Raw genomic sequence first — 16950 nt, 5'->3', positions numbered from 1 at the left:
TCATGACCCACGTACGCATGTAATTCACATAACACATAACTCACGTATCATATAATTCATATCACATATGACTCCATTCGTCAAAAGGTAGGTCTCGGTATTTTTAAAATCAAAATCGGGTCAAAAAATATGATTTATCGATCAATAATCGACTCGGAATGATTCGTAAAATAAGCAATAGTTCAGGAACAAAAGGAATTTGGGTCTCGAAAGTATTTTTAATGGAAGCGGAATATTTTTCTGAGTCTCGAGGCGTTCATTTCATATTAATCGGACGAACGGTCTATTTATTATGAATAAAATAAGAATTAAATGGGAATAAATCAATTAATAATAATATTTATTAATTTTTAAATACCAAATATAATTTTTAAAACCTTAAAAAAACTTTAGGATTTATTTGAATTAATTATAAATAATTGTATTTTATTTAACTATTTATAAATAACACGTCGCCGGAATCTGGAATTTTCCGGAAACTGGCCGGCGTTCGGCGTAGTTCCGGCGAGCCTAAACACGGCAAAACCGGTTCATTTTCAACCGATTTCAACGCCAAACACTCGACAAGAACCCCAACACTTCGATTAACCCAACAACATCAGGCAACAGCCCTTCAAGCACCGGTTCCGGCCAAAAATGCCACGGAATCCGGCGATTGAACTCCAACTCCGACCAACACCATTTATCATCGTTTCAACACCAATTTCAATGATTCTCAATGCAAAACGAAGCTTAACATCAACATAATCATTACCAATAACCATAAACAACAATCCTCTGATCAAAATTCTAAAAAAAATTGAATTAAAATCTAAGAAAATCAACGATTCGGTTTTACCTTTCCTGGACTAAAACACACCAACCAAATACATCAATCGATTCTAAAGATCATTTTAAAGCTATCTATAACATCAAAATTAATCAACAATTATTCTAAATCAAAAATGAATTTATGAACAAGAACAGAAAATTTGATCTTTCAAAATATTTAACCTCATATCGTGATTCTGGTATCAATAGCACGGGCTTGAAACAAGGGTTGTTTTGGTGTGTAGAGCATCAACAACCGATTCCTAGAACTCCCAAAATCATTTATTCTTTGTTCTTGAAGAAATTTTACCCCCAAAAATGTTCTTGATTTTTATTTTTAATAAAAATAAAATGAAATAAAATAATTAATGAGGCTATATATACTTTCGTAAAAATAAATACCCCAAAATAAATTATTGGTGTTTTTATCCCCTAATAAAAATAATTAGGCCCCAAAATAATAATTATGGGGAATAATTTTAAAAACAATAAAATATAAAATTTATATCAAAATTCCCCAAAAATTGCGAATAATTCAAAAATACAAAAATATTGGGTATCTGAAATACGTATAATTTTATGAAAATAAAAACACGAATTTTGTGAGCTTCGATATCCCGGTGGGGTCCCGGTCCGTTTTTTTGAGAAGCCGAAATGATTCCTAAATTGACAGAAAATCCCGAAAACACATAGAATGCATTCAAATGTACATAAAACGAGATAAAACGAGTACCTCGATAAAGACGCTAATAACACGCTTCCCGATTGCAGATCGATTCATATAAATACATTTTAAAACACATAACCAGTATCCCACTAGATCATATCGGATCCGAAAATAGATTACTTAGCCGTTAAGTAACTATAAAATGATAGAATTTTGTATCAAATTTTGATAATTATCAAAAGCGGGTTTCTTATAAAACACCCTATGAGAAAATAATGTTAAAATATCCCGTCTCTCGAGAATACGAGTTTTATTGATTTACCGAAATAATTATTGTATCAAAAATTTTGCGTCGGGACGCGCACTGGTCAAACAGTAATCCGGATCGAAAAAGTTAAAACACGGAAAATGTCCGGAATTACCAGATTTGGTTAGAAAGGTGTTTTCGGAAGAGTTTCGGGTTGTAAAAACGCAAAAACAGTTGAAGTTGGACGATTCTCGGCTTTATAAAATATTTTTATAATTTGTCAGAAATAATTATTAAATCTATAAATCCTTATAAAATCACATAACACTCTAAAAATTTCCATAATTATCTATACTTTATTCTGGACATAAAAATTAAAATACTCAAAATTTATCACATATAAACATCCAAACATCACTACCAATTATCATATAATTCACTAAAATTCACATAAAAAATTTCAAATAATAATAATAATATCTGAAAATATGGGATATTACAATACTGATTCAGTCTTTTCAACATTTATTTTTCATGATATAAATCATTTTGGTATGATTACTCTTAGACCTTATTTAAGGACAATCTTTCTGAGCCTTTTTCTGTGAGATGTGTGAAAAGATTGAGAGAAAAACAGAATTTAAGAGAGGCAAGATCCTTCCTGGAAAAAGGAGAGATATATGAGAGTTAAGATTTAGTAATCCTTGTGAGGAAACTCTGACTATTAAAAGTCATGAGATGTATGGTGTGAGGAGTAGTGAGACTACTTTAAAAGAATAAATATATTAAGTTTTAATTGATATATATTTGCAGGTGCTCAGAGTACTAAAGAAACAAATGCTGAACAATAGTCTGTTGCACATCAAGAAAACTTTGATGTATCAAGGGCTATTAATCTTCATGCAAGTCTAAGTACTGATACTTTATTACAGTCCATACATTCTACTATTTCACCACATGAGACAATCTCTATTGTTGTTGAAAAATAGTCCATTTACTCTACTTTACCATCACCTGAAAAAATCCCTGTTGTTGCTGAAGATGTAGTAGCGCAACAGTCCATTCATAAAGTTTCATCTATTTCAAAATCACCACAGCATGTTAAAGGAACCGCGGTTCTGGAAGTTAATCTCGAAGCTCCAATTCATTTATCTACAATACTTGAAGATGTGGAGTTAACTGCTGAAGGTGTGGAAGCTTCTGAAGCTACTCGATCATGTATTGCACCAATTTCTAATTCTATTCTACATGCTGAAGCTGGTGATGAAGTTCACCAATTAGTGCAAAATCCAGTTGCTGCTGAAGAATCTAATGATGGTGAAGAAGCTAATGTTTCTAATGTTATTATAGATCCTGAGGATGATCTTTTCTTTCCTGAAAATATGCTTGTGCATGTGAGACAATATAAACTGAAAGAGCTAGATGCTAAGAAGAGGCAAGATTATTTTGATAATCTCTGGAATGCTCATTGGAAAGATTATACATATCCTATTTCCAGAACACAAGCCGTTGCACATCTGGAAACAATAGAACAGAAGATTACAAATTCTGATATGCTCAATCATCTGAAAGCATCAACTTTAGTTGTCAAATCCTTACACACAGCTAATGAATCAAGTACTACTCAAATCAATCAGATCAAGGAATCATTGATTGCTTCAAAACTGACTACTCATCAGGAAATTCAGAAACAAATTGCACCAATAGTTGCCAGACAAACTGCAACTGAAGCCAGTCAAGCTAGATTGGAAGTTAAACAAGCTCAAATGTCTGAACAACTTACAGAAGTACATAATTCAATGGAGCTGATTATTTCTCTATTGCTTGGTGATGATGCCAAAAAGGGGGAGAAAATTGTTAAATCTAAATACAAACAGCTGACATTGACAGATACTGATGATGAAAATCCTGATGGAGGTAATAAGGCGGGACAAAAGGATAGTGAAAGGAGAAAAGGTGAAGAGCTAGTTGGAGTTAGTTGTTCATCAAAAGCAATTACTAGATTTCAATCTAGACAAGGTGGAGAAAATAAGAGGAATAAAAGAAGAGTAGAAGATTTGATTGTGACTACAAAAATGAAAAAATCTTCACAAGTTACAACTGCTGCTAATGAAGACCAAGGTATTCTGGAGATAGAAGCCGGTGCTGAAGCAAATCAATATCTTCAAACTCTGAAAGTTAAAGGAAGAAAGACAACTCTATTCTACAAGGATCTAAAGATTCAATTATTTGACTCTGAGGTGAGTATAAGAATATTTGCAAAAGAAAATCTTGGAGTTGATCTTGAACAGCTAAGAAAAATGGAGGAAGACTTCAAGAATTCCATGAAGACATCAAATATTGATATTGCTGTTATTTCTCTACTACTTTATGAAGATGATCCTTCTAACAGACCAACCAGACGTGTAGTTATAAGGGAAATCAGTCAGGCAGAAGATCTCAGATCACAAATTACTGTAACTGTTGACATGAAGCTTAAAGGAAAATAGAAGATAGGAGAGAAGTCAAAGATTTCAAAGTCTAAAGATAAAGCTGTTGAAAAGAAGAAAACAATATCTAAGGAGACTAAATCTCAAATACTGATAGATCCAATCTATACGGTAGTTCAAGCTTATGATACTGAAGAAAAATGTGAAGAAGAAGAAATCAGTTAAGCTCATCAAAGAAGGAAGATTTATGGAGCATTCTGAGCTGAGGAGCTGGAATTAACCTCTGACATTGCTCAAGTTAAAGAAGCAGTTCAGGAAGAAGACTATATTCTGATATTCACTGAAGCAAGATTAAATATGCATACTTGATTCCTGCATTTAGATGGTTTTGACATCATCAATTGGAACTTGTCCATATTTCCATAATGAACAAGGTGGGGGAGATTGTTAGTAGCAATTGATGATATCAAGCAGGAAACTATTAAAAGTTCATATCAGAACTTATATCAATGGATGATGATGTCAACGGATGATGTAATCAGTATTTGTCACATCAGTTGATCTTCGAGAAGGAAAAGGAAACATGAACTCAAGGCGGTGAAGGACTTTATCTCAGAAGCATTGTATATGTTTCCCTGTTGTTAATAGAATAGGATTCGTTATACATTGTGTAGCTGCGATCTATATAAAGCACATATTATGTTCATGCTATATGCATTGCGATATTGTTATATCGTTCGCATAACCTAGTAGCTCTCAAAGATATTTGTTCATCCTTTCGAGAGAGTACGTTTGTAATAAGTTTTTATCAGTTAATATAAAAACTGTTGATTATATTGAAGCTTTGTCGAATTGGTTGTATTAACTATATTCACCCCCCTATAGTTGATTAAGGGCCTAACACATAAACTTATATCAATCATTTTGTTAAATGAAATACTAAACACGTGGACAAACAATTGTAACGGCCCGACTTTTCGGACTATTAATTCTAAATACACAACTTTTATTCGAAACACATTCTTTTATTCGAAAAAATCAAAATATCACGAAAGTCAAAGCAGTGGTCAAACTTATTAAATAAAAAGCAATTAAAACGGAGACGCATCTCCACAAATCCGAAAATAATTGTGTAAATAGATAATCAAGCTTATTCTTTAAAAATGAAAGTCTTTATCCTAATTCAAATAGCACGAAGCTAAGCAACACAAATCTTCATATAGTTCACATTCCTTATTCTTAATATGCTCCAAATTTTGAACCTGAAATATTAAAAAGGGTGAGCTACGAAGCTCAGCAAGTACAAATTGACTAACTATTTAACCAAAAATCAATGGATGTTTTAATAAAACAATTTTTCTCAAACAATAATAATTTTGTAAAATATTTTTTAAAATGAAACCAACCCAAATTTTTATGTTTCAAAATTCAGAATCTAAAACAGAGCAGAATTTATAATAGAGCAGAACAGAGTGAAACATAACGAAATGATAATTCTTATAAATACCACAGTCTTGATCTACAGCAACACTCTTCCAGTAGCCGACATCTTATTCTTTATACCATACTTTGCCAGTGGTCGGCATATAAAATTCAATAATTACGCGTTCTTAATAAGTATCTAAATTTGCACACTCGTGCGCCTACTAAGGGTATCTAAGACTAGTTCCGGAACTATAGCGTAAATTACGAACATGTTCGAAACATAGAGACTGAGTTCTAAATTTCACAAATGCTTATATCTTATAATTTCAAAATCAAATTCTTATATCACATACGAAATCAAAAATAGAATTGAAATATCCTTTTTCGAAAAGTAAAAGTAAGTCAAAAGTACTTAATTCAAAGTCGACACTTAAAATCCAAAATTAATAACACGAAAAAATCCTAAAATATAATAAGAAGAACATAATTAATTATTTTAATCTACAACAAACTTATACAAACTTCACAAACAGATGCCATATTATATTATAAGAAGGTCGAATGGAAATATTAAACTAACAATATAATTAAAGAAGCTCAAAACTTAACACTTGCTTTTACTACTTAATGGACCGACAACAATTAAACCATGCAATTAAGAATAACAAAATCAAACAAAAAAAATGGGCTTTAAAGCCCAAGCATGCATGCAACCAGTGTGGTCCAAATCCAAGTAAGTGATCTCACCACCATTTTCTAGCTTTAACATACAAAATGCACATTAATTAACTAATTATACAAACACACATTTACTTCATTTATTGCTAACCATTAATACATGGCATGTATGTTCATGTTATATTAAAAACAATCAACCGGGTCTTAATTAAAAATCATGCAGCATGTTATAATTAATAGTCATCAAAGCCTCCCAGGAATAAAACACACCTTGGCCCAATTAAAATAAACTTACATCTTATAATTTAATACACTAAACTAGCATGCATGCATTCGTAAAAATAAAATAAAATTAGCTACTAAATAATAAATGTAATAACAAATCTTAATTCTCGAAATCTTTATTTTTAAATAATTATCAAGTCTAAATATCACAAATATGTTCTTAGTCACATAAAGCAAATATTTACATTTATTTTTCTTTTAATCTACAAAAACAATTATACATGCAACTAGGACATAATCTATACCAATATATTAATTATTAATATAAATAGGATGCAAGAAGGACGCACAAACTAGTAAATTTATAAGAAATTTAAATTACATAGCAAACTAATATTCATAAAAGTGACCCGTCCCCTTTTAAAACAATGGAATTCGTGTTTTATAAAACTATTTTCTTGAGACTTAATTTTTAAGAGCATGTGACAACACATGTAATGAGCAGGAGACCATGTGAGAGTGAGAATATTAAGATAACTATTCGAAACATACACCGAGGAAGCATAATGACTGATACACATAGAACGCATCCCATCCAAAATATGTACACAACTAGGATTTTTTACCCACTTCGCATGGTGGAGGGTGATTTTTTTTCCAATAATCTTTTTGTTAATAATATCAATCAGAGTGCAACAAATCTTCTTTTTTATATTTCAACTAATTTATTTTAATTAATGAGATATATTCTGTTAAATGCATATTAAGGCATATTAAGTCAGAATATTTATTTTAATTAATGAGATATCTTCGGTTTCATTTTATTTTGTATTATATACAGAACTAAACCTTTGACATATATATTAATGACATTAGAGCTAACATTTTACCATATACCTTGTCTCATTTGCATAAATATGAAATATATTACTCTAAACCTACTCAAACAACATTTTAATCTTCTGTAGCATGAGAAAGTGAGATGTGGAGAGGGAGGGAGATAGGGAAAACCTATCTAGCATAAGAAAATTGCTCAAATAACTCTATATCCAATCAGACAAAAGTTATATTACTAGATAGGGAGTGAGAGAATAATCATAAGGTAACTTTTTTGTCTATAATCTGCTAAAAGCAGCATATGAACTACATGAATACATTTCTTCTCATATCCATAAATATAAATAAATGGTAATATGAGAAAGAAAGGATAATATGAAAATAAAAGGTAACAGTAAATAATTCTAAATAAAATCTATAATCCAATATGAAGAACTTGGTTGTCTTACCAAAGGTGAAGTCTGTGAAATTATATTAAGTTCTTGAGCACATGCAAAGAAACTGAAAAAATGGACAATTAATCATGTTTGTTATCTATAGCCTTTCCAACATCATCTGACAATTCCAATTCAGCTATAGAAGGCATCTATTACTATGGGAGCAGTGGCACACTGATTATTTGTGGTATTTTATGTGAGAACCGTGCCCTGAACTCGGCTACCACCTGCAATATCATATAAATATTTGACTTTTTATTAATAAGCTATTCTGATATAGATAAAAATTTAGACTTTGATATATAAGAAATATGCATCTATTAATATATGAGCAGGGGCACAATGATTATTTGTGGTATTTCATGTGAGAACTGTGTCCTGAACTCGGCTACCACCTACAATACTATATAAATATTTGACTTTTTAGTAATAAACTATACTGATACAGATAAAAATTTAGACTTTCATATATAAGAAATATGCATCTATTAATATGTGAGCAGGGGCACAATGGTTATTTGTGGTATTTCATGTGAGAACCGTGTCCTAAACTCGGCTACCACCTGCATATCATATAAATATTTGACTATTTATTAATAAAATATTCGGAATATAAATAAAAATTTAGACTTTCATATATAAAAAAATATATACCGTGAGTCTGATTACGATGAGGTTGTGTCTTATTCTCGAGCAGATTACTCGAAGGTGCTTGGTTTCCACCTGCTAATAATTATTGCCTATGAAGAGTGTTTGCTAATGAGAATGATGAAAGTATCCTATTGTTAAAATTTTTACCTGGGTGTAGATTTTTTTGTTGGAGAATGGCACATTTGAAGTTTGGTGTATCTGTGTATTTAGGTTATTCGTTGTTTGTTTGTTATTTGCTTTCATATATTCAACTGGAAATTGACTCCTACCTAAAACAATATTCATACTAAGAGATCGACATTGCCATGTTAAAGAAATAGGTAATAAGAACATTAACAACAAAATTTCTAATTTCAACATTTTATTGCGAGGCATCTGACATCGAATTATGTCATGACATTACATTTAATCGCTTAACTGATAATGGTGTATGACATGACATCGAATTAGTTGTAATATGAGGACTTATTGTTCATAAGTATTTCAGGTTACCAAATAATTGAGTCAGTGTTTAATAGTAACATAGAGCGATCATGATTTGCTTTTATATACCGATATGCACGAATCATGATTTTGCTGGTAAATACTGATACGACAGTATCAGGATTTACTGGCCTGATTAAATACCGATGTGCCGTCAGGATTTGAGGCTGAATAAATCCTGACGCCTAGATCAGGATTTTTTAAGAATAAATACGTATGGACCGCTCATAATATGATTCGATAATACCATTGGAATAATGGATATATAATACATATTACTTCATACAAAAAAACACAATTGTTACCTGTGAATGGATGGAAGAAAATTGATCAAATGGGGGCTGCTGATCATAATCCATTTCTATAATATTATCCTGCAATTTCACCACGTTTGAGATTTATTAGTAAGTAATCACAATTCAGCAATGATGCAACCGACAAAAATTCATCAATTAAAAATTAACTCACTATCACTGCACAAAAGATGTTTTCATCCCTTGCTCAGAATGTTATTGTTTTCGTTCATTCTGTCTGTTAAACATAGGACAATATCAGTGAAAGTTTCAACAAACAAAAAAATATATGATATTTCACTCTACCTGTGCTCATAAATCAACAAACCCACAATGAAATTAAAAATCAACTTAGCGTGAACCAATTCACTAATTTGGATCCACATATTATATTATATATTTAAAGTTAGTATAACATAAAGATTTTTTAGCTCGTCACATTTTTAAATATGAAAATGACGTTAAAAACCTTTCCTAGAAATTAATCAAACACTTGCAATGCGAAAATTTTAAACTATAAGATAGGTAAGAATGAATAAGTCTTACCCATTCTCTTAAGGTATATCATCATCTTAAACTCGGAAGTGAAATATTATCAACCTGAAATGAAATCACAAAGAACATGATAATCAAATATCAAATAAGTTTATTTGAAGAACAAAGAAACTACTTTATCAAAATATATCAGTATTTGAATATGCAAGTGTGCGGAATACAATATCAATGTATTCAAAACACAAAGTTACTAAACACAAAGATTTAAAACTTTCTGGTGGATTGAACTTTCCACCGAGAGATATATATTGATTGAGAACTCTTATAACGACTCCTGTATTTTTGAATTATTTAAATATGTAATTGTGGCAATATTAGTTAACTAAAATATGTGTCTTGGTTTTGGCAGCACTGTGTTGGTATATATTATTTGTATGTGATTTATTGGTGTAAAATATTGGAATGTGTAGTTAAAAAATTGAGTTATATTGTTCTGTTTTATTTTTAAAGGTAATTTTATTACAGTTTTGAATCCGTAAATATTTGGATTGTCTCTAAAATTAGTTTTATGACTTTATAATTTCAATATTTATTTTTGGGATTTTATAAAATTTAGAAATCAATATTTTATCAATTATTTAACCCAATATGATTTTCTGATTACATTTATTTGTAAAATCTGTATTTAATTTCCGAATTCTTCAAAAATTATGAAACTCATATTTATTTAAGTTGGGAATATTCCGGGAATTTTAAAATTATTTTGGGGATTTTTGAGATTAATTTCACCCGCGCGTTGATTCGTTTATTTGTTAAAAGCGGGTATAAATTATGTTTCGGAAATTGTTTTAAAATTTTGAAATTTATATTTTTATAAACTTCGGGATGTTTTTAACATTTTAAGGCTATTTTTGTAATTTTATGAAATTATTTTATGTATCGCTTATTTCGATAAATTGTGAAAATGTGATTCAGAATTAAGCTGTCAGGCGTTATAAGGTACACGTGTTGTTTTCCAATCAAACGAATAACACGTGGCTGCAAAGTAAATTTTTATATATTATACTCATTTCTCAATTTCAATCCAACAACTCTTTAATCTCTTCTTTCTTTCTCTGCTAATCTCACTCAGTTTCGTCTCTCTCTCGGTGCCTCACATCTCTCTCGTTCTCTCCCTCTATTTCCTCGTTTCCCCTGTATGTTTTCCTTGCCCTATCCCCGGAGTTCCGCCGCTGCTTGGTTCTCCGGCCTGTCTCCGGTGGGCGCGTGTGGTGTACTCGTGTATGTGTATACAGGTGTGTGTGAGTGTGTGTGCTATGTTTGTGTGTGTGTGTATCTGTGTGTGTGCCTGTTGTTGTGCTACATTTTTAGTTCCTCCATCGCCGCCCTCCCCGTTTTCCGGTGGGGGAGGTGGTGTGTGTGTGTCCTGTGCCGTGTGTTGACTCTCGTTTGCGTTACAGTGGCTCTGTGACTTCAATTGCAATTTTTATTATTATTTTATTGTATTTGCTGGTTTTCTGCAGAAAATATTGGAGTAATATTCGTGAAGTGAATTAATATTTCGTGCGGGAATTGTTAGTGATTAATCGGTGAAATTTTTTTGTTGGAACCCGAATAATCGGGTGCCCCAAAAATTTTGCCGCCGGAGCCGACGGTGGACTGTGATGACACGATTCTGAGCCCTAATATTTTTAATAAATAAAATTCGTGTTGTGTTTTTTATTCTGGATCGAATTAGTTAATTAGTAAATGTTGAGTCGGGATGATTGAGTTGATTGTGATTATTGAATTATATCGGTGATTGGGAATTTTAGAATGGAGTGGTAAATTATTGTAGTTGTTATTATTGTGAACTTTGTGGGTTGACGTCGATTGATGTTTCGATGGGTAGTCCGATAAACAAAGGAGACGCTGCCCAATTTCCGGGAAATCAACTATGGAAATGCGGGAGCGTATCCAGTGATTATCAGGATGTCAAGTGAATATATATACTTATACTTTATACGAACTTGATTGTATGTTGTGGTGAATGTTCTTTCCAAAACTCAGTAACCCTAATTTTATAAAATGACGAGTATACGTATTTTCCTGAAAATGAACACTGGACCGATTTTGAGAATGTGAACCCTAATTAGTTGTATGTGGTATTATAATATGAATAATTACGAGTCGAAATATGCTATCGTATGGGTAGGTTGTAGCGAGGATATGTCAAGCATAACTGGGTATCTAACATAAAGTATTTCGACCCTGTAGGTTCTAGTCGAAAAACCGAAAGTGGACAATAGACTAGAGATAACCTAGTGATCAGTCGACGAGCTCAGTAGAGTTTCAACAGAAAAACCTGAGTGTTGAAGTCGAATCCAATGGGATCTAGTGGTTGGACGTTAAAGCCTAAGTGACAGACTCGACTCAGAATTGATCAGTAATAGTTATAAAGCCCTGTAAGGCAAGTACTTATGAACTTTTCTTCAAGATATATCGCAAATATTTTTGAACTGTTTCATAATATGTCGCTATTATTCCCTAGTTTTATATTGCAAGTGCTTTAAACTATTTACCCTTGAACCCTGATTTTTTTGATCTTGAGCCATAAGCCTTATTCTTTGTAAACCATCATTTGTTGATCCTCAGATACCAAATCACACAGATATGATACTACTCCCCAAATGTATAACTACCAAACACCAAACACTGGAACAAAATTGTTTGAAAACAAAAAAACTTTTATACTCCAACCATTCTTTATAATATCAAAGAACTATACCTTGAAAAATCATTATTGTCTAATACATGTTCCTTTTACAGACTGAAAATCATTTCTTATACATACCCTGATATACCCTGGTGATATCCATGAGTTTCCTTGTGTTTTTATTCAAGTGTTTAACCATCATTGATTATGATCTTGTTTTATCGAATTATATTGTTTATCATATTGAACTGCTTTAGAATTAGATAGTTTTTTTATGGACCGGATTCGTGGTCAGACCATATCAATGGTCAAGTTAGGCCAATGTGTGCCTTGGATCCAGTAAGTAGAGCAGTGCTGTGTGCTTTGCTCGGGGTTAGTACGTGACTGATCAGCAGCCTAATCTTGGTTTTAAAACTTAAAATGAATATCCAATTCTAATGATTGTTTAGCAATAAACTTGATTCCTCTGAATCATCTCGTTTTATCATTGTTTAACCTCAATTATTGTTATTGTAACTTGTTGAGCTAGTTAGCTCACTCTTGCGAATCTTTTTATATATTTTACAGTTAAAAAAGATATTGATGATAGTGAAGTCCCTCAGTCCAAAGTGCGAGCTAGGTTTCCAGTTTGAGTTGGATCAAGCTAGCAGAAGCTTAATATGGTAGTGAGATAGTAAGATTGTGAGAATAATTACAGTATCAGTTGTAAGTTAGACTAGTTGGGATTTGATACATTGTAATAAAAGTTAAGGTTGTGGCTTGTTTTCATACTTTAACCTGTCACGATCCATGGTTGTGTAAAGCAGGGTCATTGCAAATAATATTTCTTATACAGGTTTATATTTTGTGTATGTGTTGTGGACCCCAAACTTCTGACCCGGGTTTGGAGGGCGCCACAACTCTGTGATGCGAGAATGCACATAAATGCTTACAAGTGAATTTACGAGAGAACTAAGAAATTATTAACAGATTATGCCTTATCTATTTCTTAGTTATTTCAATCGATATTTTTCTACTCTCTACTCTTAGTTTATATATCAACAAGTTACATGTGAAAAAGACAAACTAATAAAACAAAAATATCTAGATCTATTCACATGCTTCTTCATTTCTCCATCCAGTATCTTTGTATTTCTTCAAGCATGGAAATAGGAAATGCTTCTTTGTTCTCAAAACCCTGCTAATAGGCTGCCACTTTCCTTTTGTATATAATCAACCCATGTGACTTGACTGTCAAGTCACTGTCAACTCTTATTTGAATTTGTTATCCGTTGAATCTCTGTTGATCACCCGTTGAGACTCTTTTGGATCATCCATTGATTGGAACTCAGGGTCATCCGTTGAAGCCTTGCAGAGACATCCGTTGAAAGTGTTTCCATAGCAGTTGACTCAATTTCACTTATGCAAAATTATAAGGCATCTAATATTTATAATTAGCCAACCTATTTTGCATATCATACTAGAAGTCAACACGACTTAGAATATCCTACAACTTCTAATCCTTCAAGACATTACAGTATACAAGAATGTGTTACAGAAACTTATTTGAACATAAGCTACTCTTTCAACGGATGACAAGTAAGATTATCCGTTGAAAGCTACAATTACACTTAATTAAATCTACTTAGGTGTTTTGGTGAAATATCATCAAGCCTACAACATATTCCTAACAATCTCCCCCAATTTATATATATTAGAATTGTAGGCATAAATTTAGGAGGAATTGATGATAACAAAACACCTTTTACAAAATGATCATTCAATAGCAGATTAAAATGATAAGTGTTGTACTTTTATTAAAAGTGATAAAAGGAAGTTCAAAAAGATCTCACAAGTCTTGTTCAAGGTGCTCCTCTAGCCTGAGCATATTAATCCTATTTCCTTGAATGTTTAGTCTTCTTTCCAAGCTTCACATTATTCTCTTCTATCTGGAGTTAGAGTTGTCTATAGAACTCAGCTTCATCTTCATAAGATAGATCCAGCATCTCTTGCATTTCATTTAGAGTTTCATTGCTTGATATTTTTAGCTGATCTTCCAGTTTGAAGAATCTTTTGATGTTCCTTTCATCCTTGAACTCCATCAACCAGTAAGGTTTTGTTAGGAATATGTTGGGAATATGTTGTGAACTTGATGATTACATTAACAAAACACCTTAGTAGATTTAACTTAGTGAAAAATGTAGCACTCGACAGATGATCAAATATAGTCCCGACGGATGATGATTTGACATCCATCGAGTGAGTAGCTCATGTAACAATAAGTATTGTAACACATTTATGTGAACAACTTTGTATATATCCTGTAGTAGCATATGAGTCATGTTGACTATTATTAGATATGCAGAATAGGCTGATTAATTATAAATATGAGATGTTTTATAATTTTGCATAAGTGAAATGAAGTCAAGTGCTAAATAGCTACCCGATGGATGATCAACAAAGCAACCCGACGGATGATCAACAAAGTTACCCGACGGATGACAAGTATGTACCCGACAGATGATCAATTCAAATATCTGTTAACAGTGACAAGACAGTCACATGCGTTGGGTGTTTACAAAAGGAATGTGGGAGCCTGTTTAACAGGAAATGAAGAACAAAGAAGCATTACCATTTCCATGCAAGTTAAAAAGATTTTCAAAGATGCTGGAATAGAGTAGTGAATCAGAATGGAGTTTGACCTTGATAGTTTTGTTTTATTATCCTGTCTTATTACCATGTAAACTTGGTGATATATAAACCAAGTGTAGATAGTGAAACAAATAACTAAGCAAACACTTTCAGAATAGAAATAGAAAAAGCTGTAACTGTTAAGAATTTCTCTGTAGTTTGTTTGTTCACTTGTAAAGCAGTTGTGAGACAATTTGTTCTTCACAGAGTTCTTAAATCGATATATATATATATATATATATATATATATATATATATATGGTGGATACCTTCAAATCCACTAGAAAGTTTTAAAGACTTGTGTTTTTATTACTTTGTGTTTTTGACTTATTTAACTTGTGATTCCGCACCTTGCAAATCAAAACACTTATATATATAGTTTGAGTTAGAACATTTTATAGTTCAAGAAAAAGTTTACTAGAATTACATTCAACCTCCCCCCTTCTGTAATTCTTGCTGCATTGTTAGGGATTAACAATTGGTATTAGAGCAAGCTCTTGAAGCACAAAGAGTTTAAAGATCACAACAAACAGCAAGATGAACAAGAAGGATGTTGGAGTCAAGATTCCTTTTCTGGACAAAGATAATTACCATCACTGGAAGGTAAAGATGCATCTTCATTTACTTTCTCAAGATGAGGCCTATGTGGATTGCATAGAGAGAGGTCCTCATATACCAATGAGAGCTGCAAATGAGCCACCAGTACCCAAGCCAAGGCATGAATGGTCAGATCCTGATATTGAGCAAGTCAGGAAAGACAAGAAGGCCATGAATATTTTATTCAATGGAGTTGATGGTGACATGTTTGACATCATCAATTGCAAGATAGCCAAGGAGGTTTGGGACACCATTCAAATAATTTATGATGGCACTGTAACAAGTTAGAGAAAACAAGATGTAGTTACTAATTCAGCAATATGAGCATTTCAGTGTGAAGAAGGTGAAACTCTCACTGATATCTTCAGTAGATTTCAAAAGCTACTAAATGCTCTGAAGCTGCATGGAAGAGTCTACCAAACCAAAGATTCTAACCTCGAATTCCTGAGATCCCTTCCAAAAGAATGGAAACCAATGACAATCTCCTTGAGAAATTCATAAGAATACAAGGAGCTTACATTAGAGAGACTATATGGCATTCAAAAGACTAATGAGCTTGAAATAGAGCAAGATGAAAGAATGGAAAAAGGAAGAAAGAAAGGAGGGTCCATTGCACTGGTTGCTGAGTTAGAGAAAGAGAAGGAGATAAAGATAAAAGCTGTTGAGTCCACTTCAAAGGTCTGTGAAAATAAGGGCAAGAGGCTGGTAGCAAAAAATGAAGATTCTTTGAGCCAAGATGATATGGATGATATTGATTAACATCTTTCATTTCTCTCCAGAAGATTGGCCAAGCTCAAGTTCAAGAAGAACTTTGGAGCAGCTAAGCCAAATAGAAACATGGTGGATAAATCAAAATTCAAGTGTTTCAAATGTGGCTTGGCAGGGCACTTTGCCAGTGAGTGTAGAAAGTCAGATTCCAGTAAAAAGAAGTTTGAGCCTGTGGATTATAAACAGAAGTATTTTGAGTTGCTCAAATAAAAGGAAAGAGCTTCTATTACACAAGAAAATGACTGGGCAGCAGATGGTTTAGAAGAGGATGAAGATGTCAGCTATGTCAATCTAGCCCTAATGGCTAAGTCTGATGAAACAGAGATAAGTTCTTCAAGTAATCAGGTAATCACCACTAACCTTGCACATTTATCTAAAGCTGAGTGTAATGATGCAATAAATGACATGTCTACAGAATTATATCATTTGCGTGTTACACTTAAGTCCCTCACTAAGGAAAATGCTAAAATCTAAGAAAACAATTTGTTTTTAAGTGAGAGGAATAATGTGCTGGAGTCTCAGTTTATTGAATTTGAAAATTTG

The 16950-nt window shown here is 32.4% G+C and overlaps 1 long non-coding RNA gene across 1 annotated transcript; it reads right to left on the bottom strand.

Moving 5' to 3' along the window:
* Positions 1 to 7720: 7720 nt before the first annotated feature.
* On the bottom strand, positions 7721 to 9442 carry LOC141700492 (uncharacterized). The gene is made up of 3 exons (XR_012566378.1): positions 9358 to 9442; positions 9195 to 9263; positions 7721 to 7982 (listed from the first exon to the last, which is right to left on the bottom strand). It is a non-coding gene; the product is annotated as an uncharacterized LOC141700492 (long non-coding RNA).
* Between the last annotated feature and the right edge of the window lie 7508 nt (positions 9443 to 16950).

This window comes from Apium graveolens, unplaced genomic scaffold (genome assembly GCF_009905375.1).
Source record: "Apium graveolens cultivar Ventura unplaced genomic scaffold, ASM990537v1 ctg244, whole genome shotgun sequence".
NCBI classification, from domain to species: domain Eukaryota; kingdom Viridiplantae; phylum Streptophyta; class Magnoliopsida; order Apiales; family Apiaceae; genus Apium; species Apium graveolens.
Note: the sequence above shows the minus strand (reverse complement) of the source record. Positions and strands in the feature narration are given on the sequence as shown.